This window comes from Planococcus citri, chromosome 2 (genome assembly GCF_950023065.1).
Source record: "Planococcus citri chromosome 2, ihPlaCitr1.1, whole genome shotgun sequence".
NCBI classification, from domain to species: Eukaryota; Metazoa; Arthropoda; class Insecta; order Hemiptera; family Pseudococcidae; genus Planococcus; species Planococcus citri.
The window spans coordinates 75,537,612-75,554,187 of NC_088678.1; the positions used below are offsets into that span (position 1 = coordinate 75,537,612).

Below are 16,576 nucleotides of genomic sequence, written 5' to 3' on the forward strand. Positions count from 1 at the left end.
AACACCACCATCACCATGCCAGCAGAAGAACCATATTGTGGATTGGCCGTATCAAAATTAGCCAAATTTTATCAGAAGAATATCACCGTTTACATCAACTTACCGATATGTTTTCTAGGTGTGATCTCCAATCTACTCAATTTACTAGTATTTGCTCGAAAAACGATGAATGCGCCGCCAAATTTTATATTCACGCATTTGGCCATTGTAGATTTCGCGATTTTATTAACTCGAATCCCACATTTGTGGTTGACACACTTTTACTACTTTTGCCATTCTGACAAACGAAAGAATTACGAATGTGAAATACTCCATGTGTATTACAGTACTTTCATACTAATGTTTCACTCTATGTCAGTATTCCTGACAGTGCAATTGGCTGTATGGAGATACATAGCTGTTGTACATCCGCTGAAGGAACGTTCTTGGTGCAGCATGAGAATCACTCGTTATGTGGTGATTGCTGGTTACATCATGTGCTGTATTTTGCTTGCTGTACCGACATATCTATCGTATGACATTGAAGAGTTTAACATGAAGCCTGCTAAAGATCAGAATCCGATTCTGGCCCAAACGGCGGCAACACTGAACTACGGAGTGATTGGTAAATTATTACCATCGATTGTGCTGGCAGGGCTTACTTACAGGTAAGAATGAGATAATACACCTACGTTGTAGTGTAAATATATATATGTACATACTTATAGAAATCATAACTCACGTAGCGTCTCTTCTCCTCTTCTGATTTTAGAATCGTCGTCACCTTGTTAGCAAGAAAAACAAATCAGCAACAATTAACTCCGTCTATAATCATCCGAAACGATACGACTGATACGAGAAAAATCGAAATGAAACAACAAACCAACACATCAACGAGAATTCTGTTCATTTTTGTGATACTATTCATCGTGGCGGAATTTCCCAAAGGAGTACTTCGTTTATTGAGGCTGATCTATGATGACAGGACTAATAAAATTCATCATCAATGTTACCGTTTCCTGCTACCGATATTTACGACGATAAGTAATGTCAATATGTCCATAACATTTATAGCATACTACTCCTTAAGTAGACAATTCAGGATTACATTCAAATCTTTGTTTGGTTACACTAGCACCATTCCTCGCCAAACAATTACTCCGGCTCTTTCATTTTGTAATTTTATGCCAATGAAGTAGATGGATTTTTTTTTTTTGGGTGTTTATAATTACAAGATTATTACACCCGAAGTAGATGGATTAAATCGATTACCTCATAACGTGAGTTTATTAATTTGTTAGAAATTTGCTTCACAAAAATTTCCTGCATCAAATGAAAAAAAAAAAAAAATCGAAACATGGTGCAAAAGTAGGCTATCTGGATGAAATTTCAAATTACCAACGACCATTTTCTTTGTTTTGGAATAACTCCAGGATGAGCAAAAAATCAGTCTGCTCCCACATCGAACATTTTGACCCAATTTTTAGTAACTTCAGTTACTTGGTTACTTGAAAAATCTGGCAGGGTGCCCACAATTTTTTTTTTTTTTTTTAAAGTAACTTCAGTAACTAAAAAAGTTTGAAAAAGTAACCAAAAGAGAAACAAAAACGTTACAAAACCTAACAGTAACATTCCAATTCAGAGAAGAACTACATACAAAAAAAAATTGATCAAGACTTCCAAAAATTTAGATAGGTAAGCAAAGTGTAGGAATTTTCAGAATTTTTTTTTATTTTTGGCAAAAAAAGCTTGGCTTTTGGCTGATTTTTTGAAAAAACATCCAAACTCTCAACAAGTAATCCAAATCCTACGTATATTCATCAAATAAAGATATCACCTTATGCTGGATCCATTCCCACTCCAATATCCCTCAGAATGAAAAGGCAGATGAAACAGCAAAACTATCGCTAAATATGTATGTTCCCGATACCAAATATTCCAATGTTGCTCTAGCTCAGACATAAAACTAGACCGCAAGAATTTCATTTGCCGATCTTTCCACAGATCGTGGGATCTGGTCCCAAGTACCTACAAACTCAAGCCTATAAAGAATACAATCATGTGAGTCACTTGAGAATCCTCTGAGAGTCCCATGTAAGTCACATGTGAGTCCCATTAGAATCTCTTGAGAGTCCCTTGAGAGTCCCATGAGAGTTCCCTGTGAGTCCCATGAGAATCCCATGAGAGTCACTTGAGATTCTCATGAGAGTCCCATGATAGTCACATGGGAGTCCCATGAGAGTCTTCTGAGAGTCTCATGTGAGTCCCCTCACCCCTGGGAGTCTCTTGAGAGTCCCTTGAGAGGCCCATGAGAGTCTCATGTGAGTCACTTGAGAGTCCCATGTGAGTCCCATGAGAGTCCTCTGAGAGTCACATGAGAGTCTCATGTGAGTCACTTGAGAGTCTCATGAGAGTCTCATGTGAGTCCCATGAGAGTCTCGTGATAGTCCAATGTGAGTCCCTTGAAAGTCCCCTGAGAGTCACATGAGGGTCTCATGAGTCCCCTGAGAGTCCTCTGAGAGTCACGTGAGAGTCCCATGAGAGTCTCCTGATAGTCTAATGTGAGTCTCATGTGAGTCCCCTCACCCCTGGGAGTCTCTTGAGAGTCCCTTGAGAGGCCCATGAGAGTCCCATGAGAGTCCCATGTGAGCCACTTGATAGTCTCATGCGAGTCCCATGAGAGTCCTCTGAGAGTCACATGAGAATCTCATGTGAGTCACTTGAGAGTCACATGAGAGTCTCATGTGAGTCCCATGTGAGTCTCGTGATAGTCCAATGCGAGTCCCTTGAAAGTGCCCTGAGAGTCACATGAGAGTCTCATGAGTCCCTTGAGAGTCCTCTGAGAGTCACGTGAGAGTCGTCACGTGAGAGTCTCATGTGAGTCACTTGAGAGTCTCATGATAGTCTAATATGAGTCACTTCAGAGTCTCATGTGAGTCCCATGAGAGTCTCCTGATAGTCCAATGTGAGTCCCATGAGAGTCTCCTGATAGTCCAATGTGAGTCTCATGAGAGTCTCATGATAGTCCAAAGTGAGTCACTTGAATGTCCCCTGAGAGTCACATGAGAGTCTCATGAGTCCCCTGAGAGTCTCATGAGAGTCCTCTGAGAGTCCCTTGAGAGTCCCCTGTGAGTCCCACAAAAGTCCTCTGTGAGTCACTTGAGAGTCCCATGACAAGTTTAGCAGAAGCTTCTTTTGGAAATTGAGTATGGCGGAACAGCAAAACTACAAATTAAAGTTTTATAATTCTATGTAGCTCAGCAAAACTCACCTGCAACAAAAAAAAAATACGATAGTGGATTAGTCAATTTTAATGACTTAATGTACCTACCTAGTACATACCTACCCAACACCGCCCATATCAAATAAATTACAATTTCAGACGCTTTAAATTACTCACCCCTCCCTCCCCCCCAAAAAAAAGTCAAAAAGGAAGAGGGTTTCCAAGATATGGAACATTGAAAATTAAGTAATTAAATCTTTTTCGTCACGTTAACACATTGAAAGTCATATAATTCTATTCAAAACTTACATTTGGCGCGAAGTAATTTGAAGTCCTCAATGAAAAATGAACTTTTTCTGGCGTAGGGTCCCTTCAGGATGATCGATGAAGAGATTTTTCATATAATTTTCTGCGAGTTACACGATTCTCCAATTTTCCTTTTGAGGTAGGTTAGGTTTAGGTACATCTGTTGGAAGAACGTCACAGATTCTGAGATTCAAGTATGGAAAAACCTACTACATAGTATATGTTCTAATTGAATTCTTAGTAAAGATTGATTTGAAATTTGATTAAAACGTAAAATGAATAATTGTATACTCTCTTCAACCTCATTTTTGAATTTTTACCTGCAATTCAATGATTATTTTTGATAACGACAAGAATCCACATATAATACCGTTCGGTTTTCCAAGTGATTAATTACGACGAAATTTGAAACGTGCGATATCGAGCAGGAAAAAAAGAAAATAATGTAGCACGTGAATGGTTTCAGAGCAAGTATGGAGTATTTTGTGATAGTGACTTTTTCACCTTTTTTTTTCTAAGCACTATTCTTTGATCGCACGTATTATGAAGTTCGATATCTCTAAGTTACAGTGAATTCGAGATCATCAAATTTTACAAAGTGTTTGTTTTCGCGTAACTTGATTCATTTACAAATCTTCGTCAGTGCCAAGGATAAAAACAAGATGCCAGTTAAAGAACCATATTGTGGAGCCAAGCTAATGAAAATCGGTGAATATTTCGAAAACCATATATACGGCTACGTGAACACAATCGTATGTTTTGCAGGCGTGATTTTCAATCTACTCAATTTATTGGTATTCACAAGGAAAACGATGAATTCACCACCGAACCTGATACTCAAGCATTTGGCCTTTGTAGATCTAATTGTGTTATTGGCTCGAATTCCGTACGCGTGGCTGAAATACCTTCATAATGATTGTGATTTTGACAAATCAATGACAAACGGATGCGCTGTATTTTCGTTATTGTATAACACTATAACATCCACGTTACACTTCTTCTCAGTATTCTTCACAGTGCAGGGCTGGCTGTATGGAGATGCATAGCAGTGGTGCATCCGTTGAAGGAACGCCAGTGGTGTAATATGAAAATCACACGTTATGTGGTGATTACTGGTTATATAATTGTCGGCGTTTCGCAAGGTCTACTTGCATATTTTTCACCCTTATACGATGTTGAAGAGTGTGGTGAAGTAAAGCTTCGTCACGCTCACAATTCAGCTATTTCTTCGGCAGCTGTAATACACTACGGATTGGTTGGAAAATTATTACCTTCAATCGCCCTAGCAGGATTTACTTTGAGGTAAGCGATGCTTCACAAAACCTACAAGATACTTACAGTGGGATCATCACATATTAATTTTACTAGAACATCATGTAGGGGGGTCCGCATAAGCTATAAGGATCTAATGCAGCCCCCCCCGATCCCTTGAGGCAACTTTTTTCTTACAGGGATAGTCCTAAGGAACATTTCTAGCCACTGTCCTAAAAAAAAGTGGCCCTACTTACATAATGGCAGCCATTTTGATTGACAGGACAGCCGAAATCACAGATTTTGCGTTCCAACATAGGACTTGCACGAAAATTTTAAACCGTACAACGATAGATCAAAAGAGCAGGCGAAAATTCACCACCTGCCAACATTTCAAGTGCTAAAGTGCCTTTTTTGATTTTTGGTGATTTTTTGAAAATCAAATTCAGGCCAAAAATGAGGAGAAAAAATCAAAATCTTACCAAATTGACCTAGAACGTTGAAATTTGGGATATACCCTATTTTTGACCTGCCAAATCGATTATGAGTAGTTCTGGAGCCTCCAGCAGATTTTTGAAACTTGAAGTTCCCATAAAATTTCATCAAATGGAGTTGAAAAGACGAAATGTATCCTGCAAAATGATTTTAATACGCGACGAAGTCGACTGCAGGTATATTTCACGTCGTTTTGGAACCCCCAGCTACTTTTTGAAAATTCCTGGAGCCTCCAGTAGATTTTTGAAACTTTAAATTTTCGCAAAATTTCATCAAATGGAGTTGGGAAGCCGAAATTTACTCCGCAAACTGCTTTCATAATTTTATAAAATCGACTGCATGTGGTTTCAAGTGGTTTTGAAGCTTTCAGATACTTTTTAAAAATTTCAATTTTTCAAAAAACGCCATAAAACCTGTTCAAACAATCTTAAGCATGGGATGCTAGAGTTTGGTGTTTGTTAATGACCTTCATGACCGGTAAAGTGTCTATTATTTTTTTAAAAATCGGTGTTACTCCAGATAGAAACTTATTTTTGTGCATCGATTTCATACTTATTTTAAAATTTAAGAAATTCATGCTTCCGCCTCCGTTTGAGGTGAAAAGATTAAATTCAGATGACACCCTATTTTTGGCATTATTCCGAAATGGATTTCAGGCAGTTTCAATCCATTGTGGAACCTCCTGCACCTTTTTAGAATCTTCAGTTTTTCAAAAAATGCAACAAAATCTGTCCGAATGAACTTTAGCAAGTACTGTGAAGAGTAAATTTCGACTTTCCAAATCCATGTCATGAAATTTAAAGTTTCGAAAATCTACCGGACGCTCCAGTACTTTCTTATAAAGTCGCTGGAAGCTCCAAAACGATTTAAAATCCATCTTCAGTCGACTTCATGGCGTATTGAAATTAGTTTTCAGAATGAAGTTCGGCCTTCCAACGGCATTTGACAAAATTTCGTGGAAATTCAAATTTCAAAAATCTGCTGAAGACTCCAGAAATTTTCGAAGTCGCTGGAGTCTCCAATATGACTTGAACCCACCTGAAAGTAGTCTTCAGAGGGTGTTAAAATTGGAGTGTAGAGTAAATTTCCACTTTCCATTTCCATTTGACGAAATTTTTTGACAATTTAAAGTTTCAAAAATCTACCGATGGGTCCAGTACTTTCTAAAAAGTCGGCGGAAGCTCCAAAAAGACTTAAAATCCATCTGCAGTTGACTTCATAGCATAAATTGAAATTAGTTTTCAAAATAAAGATCGACCATCCAACGGCATTAGATAAAATTTCGTGGAAATTCGAGTTTCAAAAATCTGCTGGAGACTCCAGGAATTTTCAAAGTCGCTGGAGGCTCCAAAATGACTTGAAACCACTTGAAGTAGTCTTCAGAGGGTGTTAAAATTGGATTGTAGAGTGAATTTAAACTTTCAATCTCCATTTGATGAAATTTTTTAACAATTTAAAGTTTCAAAAATCTACTGGAGGCTCCAGGAATTTTCAAAAAGTCGCTGGGGGCTCCAAAACGACTCGAAATCATGCCTGCAGTTGATGAAATTAGTTTGCAGAATAAACTCCGGCTTTCAAACTCCATTTGATAAAATTTTGTGGAGTTTCAAAAATCCGCTGGAGGCTCCAGAACTGCTCAAAACGATTTGAAATAGTTTCCATCGATTTGGCTGGTCAAAAATAGGATATATCTCAAATTTCAACTTTCTAGATCAATTTGGTAAAATTTTGATTTTTTCCCTCATTTTTGGCCTAAATTTGATTTTCAAAAATTCACCAAAATTCGAAAAAGACACTTTAGCCCTTGAAATTTTGACAGGTGGTGAATTTTTGTCTGCTCTTTTGGTCTATTTTTGTACGGTTTAAAAAATGTTGTGCAAAGTCCTATGATTAGAACGCAAAATCTGTGATTTTGGCTGACCAGTCAATCAAAATGGGCACCATTTTGTGAGTAGGGCCACCTTTTTTTGAGGACAACGGATAGAAATGTTCCTTAAGACTACCGCTCTAAGAAAAAAGTTGCCCCATAGAATCGAGGGGAGGCTGCAATAGATCCTCATGCCCCCTTCGCCCTCCGACTAATGGGGAGTAATTATATGTATGTACTTGAAATTCATAAATTTCGGGTAGTGGGATTTTTTCACAATTTTCAGAACTATTTCAAAAGTTGGATTTTCAATTTTCAAAAATTTTTAAGTTCAAAAATCGAATTTTTTTCATCGAAATTGTTATGAAATGAATCTTAAAAACGAATTAGGCCTACGTATAACAAAATAATCGCATTAGACTTTTCTCTCGTTATTATTTTCAGAATTATCATCGCCTTATCAGCGAGAAAACGCCACCAGGACCAATTATTTCTGCGCAGAATCTCTCAAAGTGATGGAAGAAACGTCAACATGAAACGAAAAATCAATCGATCCACAATGATACTGTTCACTGTCGTGGTATTATTCATTATCGCCGAATGTCCAAAAGGAATGCTGAGTTTATTGCAATTGATTTACGAGCATGATGAAATATCCTCTGAAATTCATCGCCCATGCTACTCTGTACTGCTCACAATATTTGTTACAATAAGTAATATTAATATGTCCATCACGTTTATGGTGTATTACATCTTGAGTCAACAATTTAGGATCACATTTAAATCATTGTTCGGTCGTAATAACCCACGTGCTAGTATTTCTCATCAAACACACGCGCCTCTCGCTCTCGTAATACGAGAAAATAACATTATTGTGACTAGATTATGAATTATTGTATGTATTCGTTTATTAAACTATTTCCAAAATTTCCGGATCGAATCATTTTATCCAAATGTACTAGTTCAAAACAGCTTGAACACACGAAGCATAAACGATTGGCACCACTTTCACCCCTATAGACCAGCCCATGGTGACTTGACATTTTTTCTGAGTGACTTTCAGGTCATGAGGGTAAATTCTCTCGAATATTTATGATTCAAAAAACAGCTATTGAGGTCATTTTTCATGTGAAAATTTAATTTTTCACAGCTCTGGTAAGTTTTCAAATTGGAAAAATTATTTTTTATAAATTTTAAATTCTGAAAAAAAGAAATAAAATAGACCAGAACAAAACGAGGCAAAAGCATTGGAAAATCTCACATCTGATAAAAATGGGGAGGGGGGGTCGAATTCTAATTTTATTGAAATTGAAATTATGTGACGTAGGTACATATTTCGAGCTGATATGAGTCTGGAAATTAATTTTAACCGCGCAGGTTACTCGAAAATGGTGCAATCCAATTTCTTGAATGTAAATAGAGGCTACCACTCAAAAAATTCTGGAAAAATTAGGTCAATTGTCAAAAATACACCAAAAAATGTGAAAACATTTTTTTGTTTTTTTTTTTAAGTTTTGAACTCACTTCCGTTTTCAAAGTAGATTTTGGGGTCATTCCCAGAGTCAAAAAAAATCTGGAAAAATTCATGGCCATAATTTGATTTTTTAAACACCTTTTTCCCCCACTGGACCGCAGACTAATCTAATATTCAGACTTGAGAGTAAGGGCAGAAGATTGGAAGTGTTGAAAAGCTACAAAATTTATTTACATTGCAAGAGGGAGACGAGCGATGTCTCGAATGAAATTAAAAATGTACCTGCGTTAATTTTCAATGTTATTGCATCGTAAAAATTCCCTAAATTACGTATCGATCACCGTACTCTCTCTGCTGCGTCGATGTTGAGTAGGTATTGAAGTTGTGAAATTGCAGGTATCTCATATGAATTCGTATCCGATAATGGAACGGATAGGTTCCAAAACGCGTCGTTGTGATAAGATAACTAAACTTACGGTTCGTGAATGTTATAAGTAACTTTTTTTACATGATGTATAAAACCCTAGTCAAAGGTACGTATGTCTTCACTATATTTTGTAATGTGACTTTTCTAAGATAACGTATCTTTCTACTCATTCATAAAGTAGGTACCTATAATAATGATGAAACAAGATTTTCTGGTCTTCGCTATTCCAGCATTCATTCAACGAAATTTTCATTGCCTGTTCATATTTGAATCGAGATAAATTTAATGTATGACAGAACCAAGCATACGAGTATTATTGAAATGACGTAGCGAAACCTAATTTTTTTTCACTTCCTGTAAAATTTTAAAACACGAACTTTTCTAGTTTAAAAAAAAACGATTAAATAATCTATTATAACGTTAACAGGATACCTAAAATCAGTTACTATAAAGATAAAAATTTGAATAACGCAAAATGTTTTGGACCAGTATGTGACTAAGATTAATCGCGAACTGACACTCTTTTGAAAAAAGTTTTTACGTGATAAGTACGTGCTAAATTTTAAAAACATATTTGAAAAGTTATCAATTAATTTCCATTTATAATTGAATTTAAGCAAGTGATTCGAAACACTGTCCAGTATCCAAGCAAAACAATCAATCGATCAAGATCATCGAGATGACAACTGAACATCCTTTCTGTGGAGAAATATTACTAAAATTTGGCAAGTACTACATGCAGAATATATCCAGGTACGCCAACGTCGCAATAAGCATTGTGGGGGTAATTTTCAATTTATTCAATTTGTCGGTATTCATCAAGAAAGCTACGATTTCATCGCCAAATTTCATATTCACTAATTTGGCCTTTGTAGATTTTGTAGCCTCACTGGCTAATATTCCATTCCAGTGGCTGAAATATTTTCTATATGATAGCGTTTCAGACAAACTACACATTTATCGATGTGCATCAGAATATTCAGACATACGACTGGTGTACGAATGGGCTGTATTTTTTCTATTCGTTTACATTCTTGCGGTCGCTGTTCCATTTATGTCAACATTTCTGACAATAATATTAGCCATTTGGAGATATATAGCTACAGTGCATCCGTTAAAGGAACGTCGCTGGTGCTGCATGAGAATTACATGTAAAGTGGTGATTGCTGGTTACATAATAAGCTGTTTTTTTCTTGCTTTGCCATTATATCTGTCAAGCGTAATTGAAGGGAAGCCCCATACGAATCAAACAACCATTTATACAATCGTGACCACATTAGATCTGAAATATTCGATGACGTTTCTCGCCACCATCTTGATAGGTCGACTGGTACTATTAGTGGTGCTTTCAGGATGTACTTTCGGGTGAGTACCATAACTATGTAATCAACCCCAATTATTCAAATCAGTGGAGCTAATTGTGATTTAATCATGCAATGCAACATATGAACAGATTTGATTTTTCTTTTCAGACTTATCCAAGCTTTATCAGCAAGAAAAACCAACCATAAACAATCATCTTCGTCCTCAAAAGTTCGAAATGAGCGAAGAATACTCAGAATGGAACATCAAATCAATCGATCAATATTAATATTGTTGACAGTCCTGATCCTTTTTATAATCGCAGAACTTCCAAAAGGAATACAAAGTTTTTTGAGATTATATCATGTTAATGTAGACCACTGTGACTCGTGTTTGTCTTTACTGGAACAGATATGCGATACAATAACTCTCATCAATACATCTATTCCATTTATTGTATATTACACAATGAGCAAACAATTCAAAATCACATTTAAATCGTTGTTCAGTACGAGTAATGTGAGTTCTGGTCAACAACAAGCTCCTTTAGTTTTGGGTAACGTGGAAGATAATAGATAAATATAATAAAGGTCAGTAGTAATTTTTGTCAGCTCTAGTAATTTTTCGGTGATTTTGCGGCTTTGCGCTGATTTTTTGTTAATGTCATGAGAGGTGATTTTTCTCGAATTTTTATGTAGGTACCTCTCTGTCTCTAGGTACCTACGTTATTTGCACCATTTATGTTATGTTATTTGATTCGATTTATAATAAATTATCATACTTGAAGCGATCGATATTATTTTGTTACATTTCATACATATGTGCTTCGTCCATAATTTTCCCACGAACATACAGATTTTCCTTGAATTCTTGAAGTTCACAGTTCTCATCAGGTGATCGATGGATACATAATTGCCAAAATCCTGGACGTGGGATTTTTGACTCATGAATAAACCATTCATACCAGTATATTCTTCGTGATATTTTTTTTGTCACGAGTAGTTACATTTTTAATAACATTTCGAACAAAATTTTGGGATTTCTTACACCCTCCTCTCCACCGCTTTTTATTTTTTAGAATCCCAAGTTCTTATTTGTAAATTATTACGTATTAACATTGAACATGTACTTATACTTCTTTGATTTTCAAGAATTTTTAAATTATAACTCAAGAAATGGCAAAACTTTTGGTCCCTCCAAACATCAAACAAGCTCTTTCACCACAAAAAAACTTCTCAGCCTTGGAAAAACCTCTCCCACTTGAACAGGCTTGAAGAAATCATTATAACCAGATTGAGAATTGGCCACACAAAAATCACCCACCATCACCTCTATGAAAAAGCTCCAAAACCGACATGCCAGTTCTGTCTGTTAGAACTTCTATCTGTCCAACACTTACTGTTTCACTGTCCCTCCTTCCTCCTTACATCAGCACAGACAATCCCCACAAATAGATGAAAGATCCCTATTCATACCAGACGACCCTTCCGAAATTGAAAAATTCTTAGACCTAATTAAAAAACTTGACCTTGCCAACTCGATATAAAATCTTACACGACGGGTGTAATAATCAAGTAATTACAAACATCCGGAAAAAAAAAACATTTGAAACGCGATATCAGATTTTATCCCAATTTCAGCTGTCTGCGGCTATCAGACTCCCAGAGCACTTAATTTTTTTTTCAACTATAACCAAAAAAGCTCGAAAAAATTGTTAGAAAAATGACAAAACGTGGTTATAAAACATAAATATTGCAGGAAAAACTTTTCTCCAAAGAAACTTTCAAATCATGGATATGTTTTTTGCTTGAGTTGACTCGCACTTTCAAATAAAAATAAAAGTTTGACAAAACATTATTAGCAGGTATTAAAACGTCGTTTTTGAAAGTTTGATAAATAATCTTAGCAATTAAATGATTTTTTCCAAATTTTTAAAAGTTGGATATTTTCCAAAGTTTTTGAACGTCTGACTTGATATCAGATTTTTTTGAAGATTGTAAAAGTCAAGCAAAATTATTATAATATTGATAACGTCACAAATTTATCATTTTTTTCAGTTTTCAAAACCTGGCCTACTTAATGTCGAAAATTCTTATGATTTTCTACAAATACTGAAAAATCAGATGTATCCTTTCAAAAGTCAGTCAGTTCTCAAAGGTTAGACTTAATAATATGAAGATTTCAATAATTTTTTCCAAGTTTTAAAAAGTCAGCGTTTTAAAATTCAGTGTATCACGCAGATTTTGGACCTAAAAGTTTGTCAAAATCAGATCTTATCGTTTCTGACTAAAATCGAAAAATTAAACTAGATAAAAGCTGATACAATATTATGAAAAAATCGTACTTTTTTGCTAAAAAAGTAGAATTAGGATATTTGCAAATTTTTTTATTTGAAAAAACGAGGTCCACTTTTGCAGTTTCTGGCATAAAGCAAGACTTTTGACAATTTCAACAAAAAAGGGGCTTCTTAGCAATTTCTGGTAAAAAAAAAAGTGAAACATTAGGACACTTTTTGGGAAAGAGAGAGACTTGAGGAATTTTTTACCAAAGAAAAAAAACTTTGAAAAAAAAACTTGTTTACCATTTAGACAAAAGGCGAGACTTTTAGATATTTTTAGCGGAAAACAAAACTTCGACAATAATTTTAGCAACAGGCAGGTCTTCTTGACAATTTTTGGCAAAAAAGCGATAATTTTTGACAATAAATTACTCAAATGCAAGATTCGTGATAATTTACAAGTATGCAAAAAGCTGGACTTTTTGGAAGTTTTTGGCAAAAAACGAGACTTTTGGGTACCTAATTTTAGGAGAAAAACTGAAGCATAAAGCGATTTGGTAAAAAAAAGCACATTGATAATTTAGATATCTTGCTAATTGCTTCGAAGCAAGATTTTTTGAGAAAAAAGAAAGATACTTACCTACTTGTAAGTTGTAATTTAAAGAAATTTTGCTAAAAAAACGATTTTTTTAGTCAATTTTTTGCAATATCTAACGAGATTTTTTGGCGATTATTGGGAAAAAAGATACGATGTCGAAAAATCCGATACATTTTTTCATTTTTGGCAATTTTAGACCTTCCTGGCAAAAAATCAAGACAATTGGGTATTTCTTTTGGAAAAAATTAGACTTTTTGGAAATTTTTGCAAGGAACCGCAATTTTTAGAACGGATCGAGGCTTTTGGGTAACTTTGCAAAAAAAAGTGGATTTGTTATCTACTATTTTTTGAAAAAAGCGAGGCTTCATGACAATTCTAGCACAAGGCAGCTAAGGGTTCGTAACCATTAACGTAAAGCTCTTTAATACAAGTATGGAAATAGATTATACTCTTAAGAAAGTCATAGGATTTTACGTAAGTTTTACGTACTGCGCAGTGCGCGAGCAAGCATCAAATCAGCTGTTCACGTACAACGTTGCACCCCATTGGTTGCTCCACCCACCTCCACCGCGTGACGACACCAACCTGCCATGCGCAGTACGTAATACATACGTAAAATGCTAAGACTTTCTTGAGAGCATAATCTATTTCCATACTTGTATTAAAGAGCTTTACATTAACGTTGAAACGGCAGTTCAGCCAGTTGGAAAAGAATAAAAAAGCGTGTACTTTCACATACTTATTATATATTATTCACAGTTGTGATACGTATTTTCATCAGTTTTTTTTTCGTTTTCTTCAAAAAACACAAAACGAGATTTGAAAAATTGAATTTTTGAACATTTTTTCAAAAAAGTGCTGAACTTTGATAGCCAAAATTTTGGAAAAAAAGACCAGCAGTTATTTTAATTTTAGTTGGGCATGGCGACGAAAAATTCCAAAAGCTGAAAAAAAAATAGAAACTTCCCCACACCTATTCCAAGAGAGATTGAAGAGCCAATGATGAAGATTTTCTTTCTTCACCAATATGAGGAATCTATAAGAATTTTTTTAGCAAAATAGGAGTAATTAAGTATACCCAAACTCGTGATAGGGCTGATCTTGACATGATAAAATGACTGAAGTTCTTTAATTACCTAGAAGAAGAGTAGATAAATTAGTTCTAATATCACATCATTTATGATGAAATAAATTTTCCAAATACCTATGTATATTACGTAGATATGTAGATTGTGAATTCAAATGACTCAAATGACTAATTCGTCCAACACCCGCCACAACAACTCTCGAACACATGGTAATTTAATCATTCGAAAAAAATATCAGAAACAAGTAAAATTTTATGATAATTATCAGAATAAAGTATGTACTCGTACAATAGATAAGGTTGATCAAAATTGATAACGTCGATTCATCGTAAAAGTCATTAAAACACAGCAAAAATTACGTAAAAAGGCGTACATATATTTCTGAATATTTTTGTAAAGTTTTTGATCGAGTTTGGACATCTTAAAATTATAATAGGTATCTCGACTTTTTACAAAGTTTTTGTGTTTATGATATGAGATATTTAAAAATGTCAGAATACCAATAATTTTCATTCAAAAAAACTTTCATAAAAAAAGAGAACATTTACGTGTATGTATTTTTTTGGCAAAATCCCCTTCAATAAAAGTAATACACAACCATTCCAAAAATCACAATCGTGGCCTTTGGCCACCTCGCAGGTTCCTTTTAAACTCAACACTCGTAAACTCCCATCCCTCACGTAAGTTATTACCATCACCACACAACACAGAAGATCCAGAACACCTTCGAGCAAATTAAATTGAAAAATATCCCCTCAGCAGGGACTCTATCGCATTTTTACAAAAATGTATCCCAACAACACCAAATAATTCAACTTTTTTTCGCACACAAATATGTAGCAGCAAATTCACACGAACGAACGAGCGTATAAGTATTTAAATTTACTACATCCAACAAATGCACACGCAACATATACTCGTAGGTACGTATACGAGAAACATAGGTAGAGGAACCATACCTACGTATCGTTGAAAATTGCCACGCATGTACCAGTGCTCATGTATGCGCCAAAGTTGATAAATTTTGGCAGCAACAGAGTTACCGTCATAGTTCTGGAGAAGTAAAGTATTTTCTAACGCTACGTTATCAGTTGAAACGTTTCGTCTGTTCGAGCCACTGGCTTACTTCGTTGCGACAAAAATACCGCTGTTTTATTTCGCGTGATCGAGACGTGTTTCGAGAATAAAAAATTCCGATGATGATTAATCGATCGTTGATTCGAAGTGGAATTACAGTATTTTACAAAATTACGTGAAAAAAAATTATTATATTCGTATGGTAAGGTATCGTTTGATATCTTTCGATTTTAATTTATTATACCGATATTTTTTACCCAAGAGTACGTAGTACATCACTTGTTACCTTATGTTTCGCGATGAATATCACCTATACAGTGGTCAACAGATGGAAATCACTCGAGTGATAGTTTTCTGTATTTTTAAGTCGTGTGTGATTTTTTTCCTTTACAGAAATATTGTGAATTTTGATTCGATAGACTGGATCATTGAATTATGCTACATCATCGTTCATAAATTTTGAAAAATCATCGATTAACTTGAAGATAAAAAATAATAATTTTTTTTAATATTTTCAATTTCGAGTGAAATGAAGATGAAAAAATATTCAGCATCGTGTGAAATTCGGAGTCTCAAAATTTGATCAAACAATAAAAGTGCAAACCAACAGTTCGAAAAATTAAAAATGAACACGGTTTCCAGAGAGCAGAAAACAGATGAAAATCTCGATATAACAGAGTACATAGCTGGAAAAAAATTCAAATAAAGATTTTCCTCATATTAAAAATTGCAAGAAAAAAGTCCTTCGAAGAAAAAAAAAGTTGAGTGAATTTTCGCTAACTCTGTACTTTTTCGAAATTTAAGACTTTCTAAACGGATTTTGAGAAAAATATGGCAATTTAAAAAAATGAGCAAGAAAATGAATATCAAGTCTAAAAATGAACAAAAATACCTCCTCATTTTGAAAATTTTTTCTTGGCTCCTTCAACTTGCAAGTTGAGCAAAAACTAATTTCCCTCACTTTTCAGTGTACCTACTCTGCTCATTCCAATTCTTTGAACGGTGCTTCTTTCTGCAATCTCAGTCTAAGATGAACAAAAATGACCACATCTGCCAATGAAATTTTTTTGTGGTATTTCGTAACAATTTTTTAAATCGTACCTGATCATAATTGAAAAGAAAATTTTAAATATTAAAAACGTCTAAAAATCGAGATATCAAAAATATGTACGTAACTTGGACTAATTTTTAAAAAATCCGTACTCCACGAA

The 16,576-nt window shown here is 34.9% G+C and overlaps 1 protein-coding gene across 1 annotated transcript in view; it reads left to right on the forward strand.

The window, feature by feature from the left end:
• Positions 1-15,327: 15,327 nt before the first annotated feature.
• Positions 15,328-16,576, forward strand: part of LOC135837762 (G-protein coupled receptor dmsr-1-like) — a 182,645-nt gene continuing 181,396 nt past the window's right edge. Inside the window, exon 1 of the mRNA XM_065353144.1 lies at positions 15,328-15,567. The gene's annotated coding sequence lies outside the window, so the exon portion shown is untranslated. The remainder of the gene's footprint in view (positions 15,568-16,576) is intronic.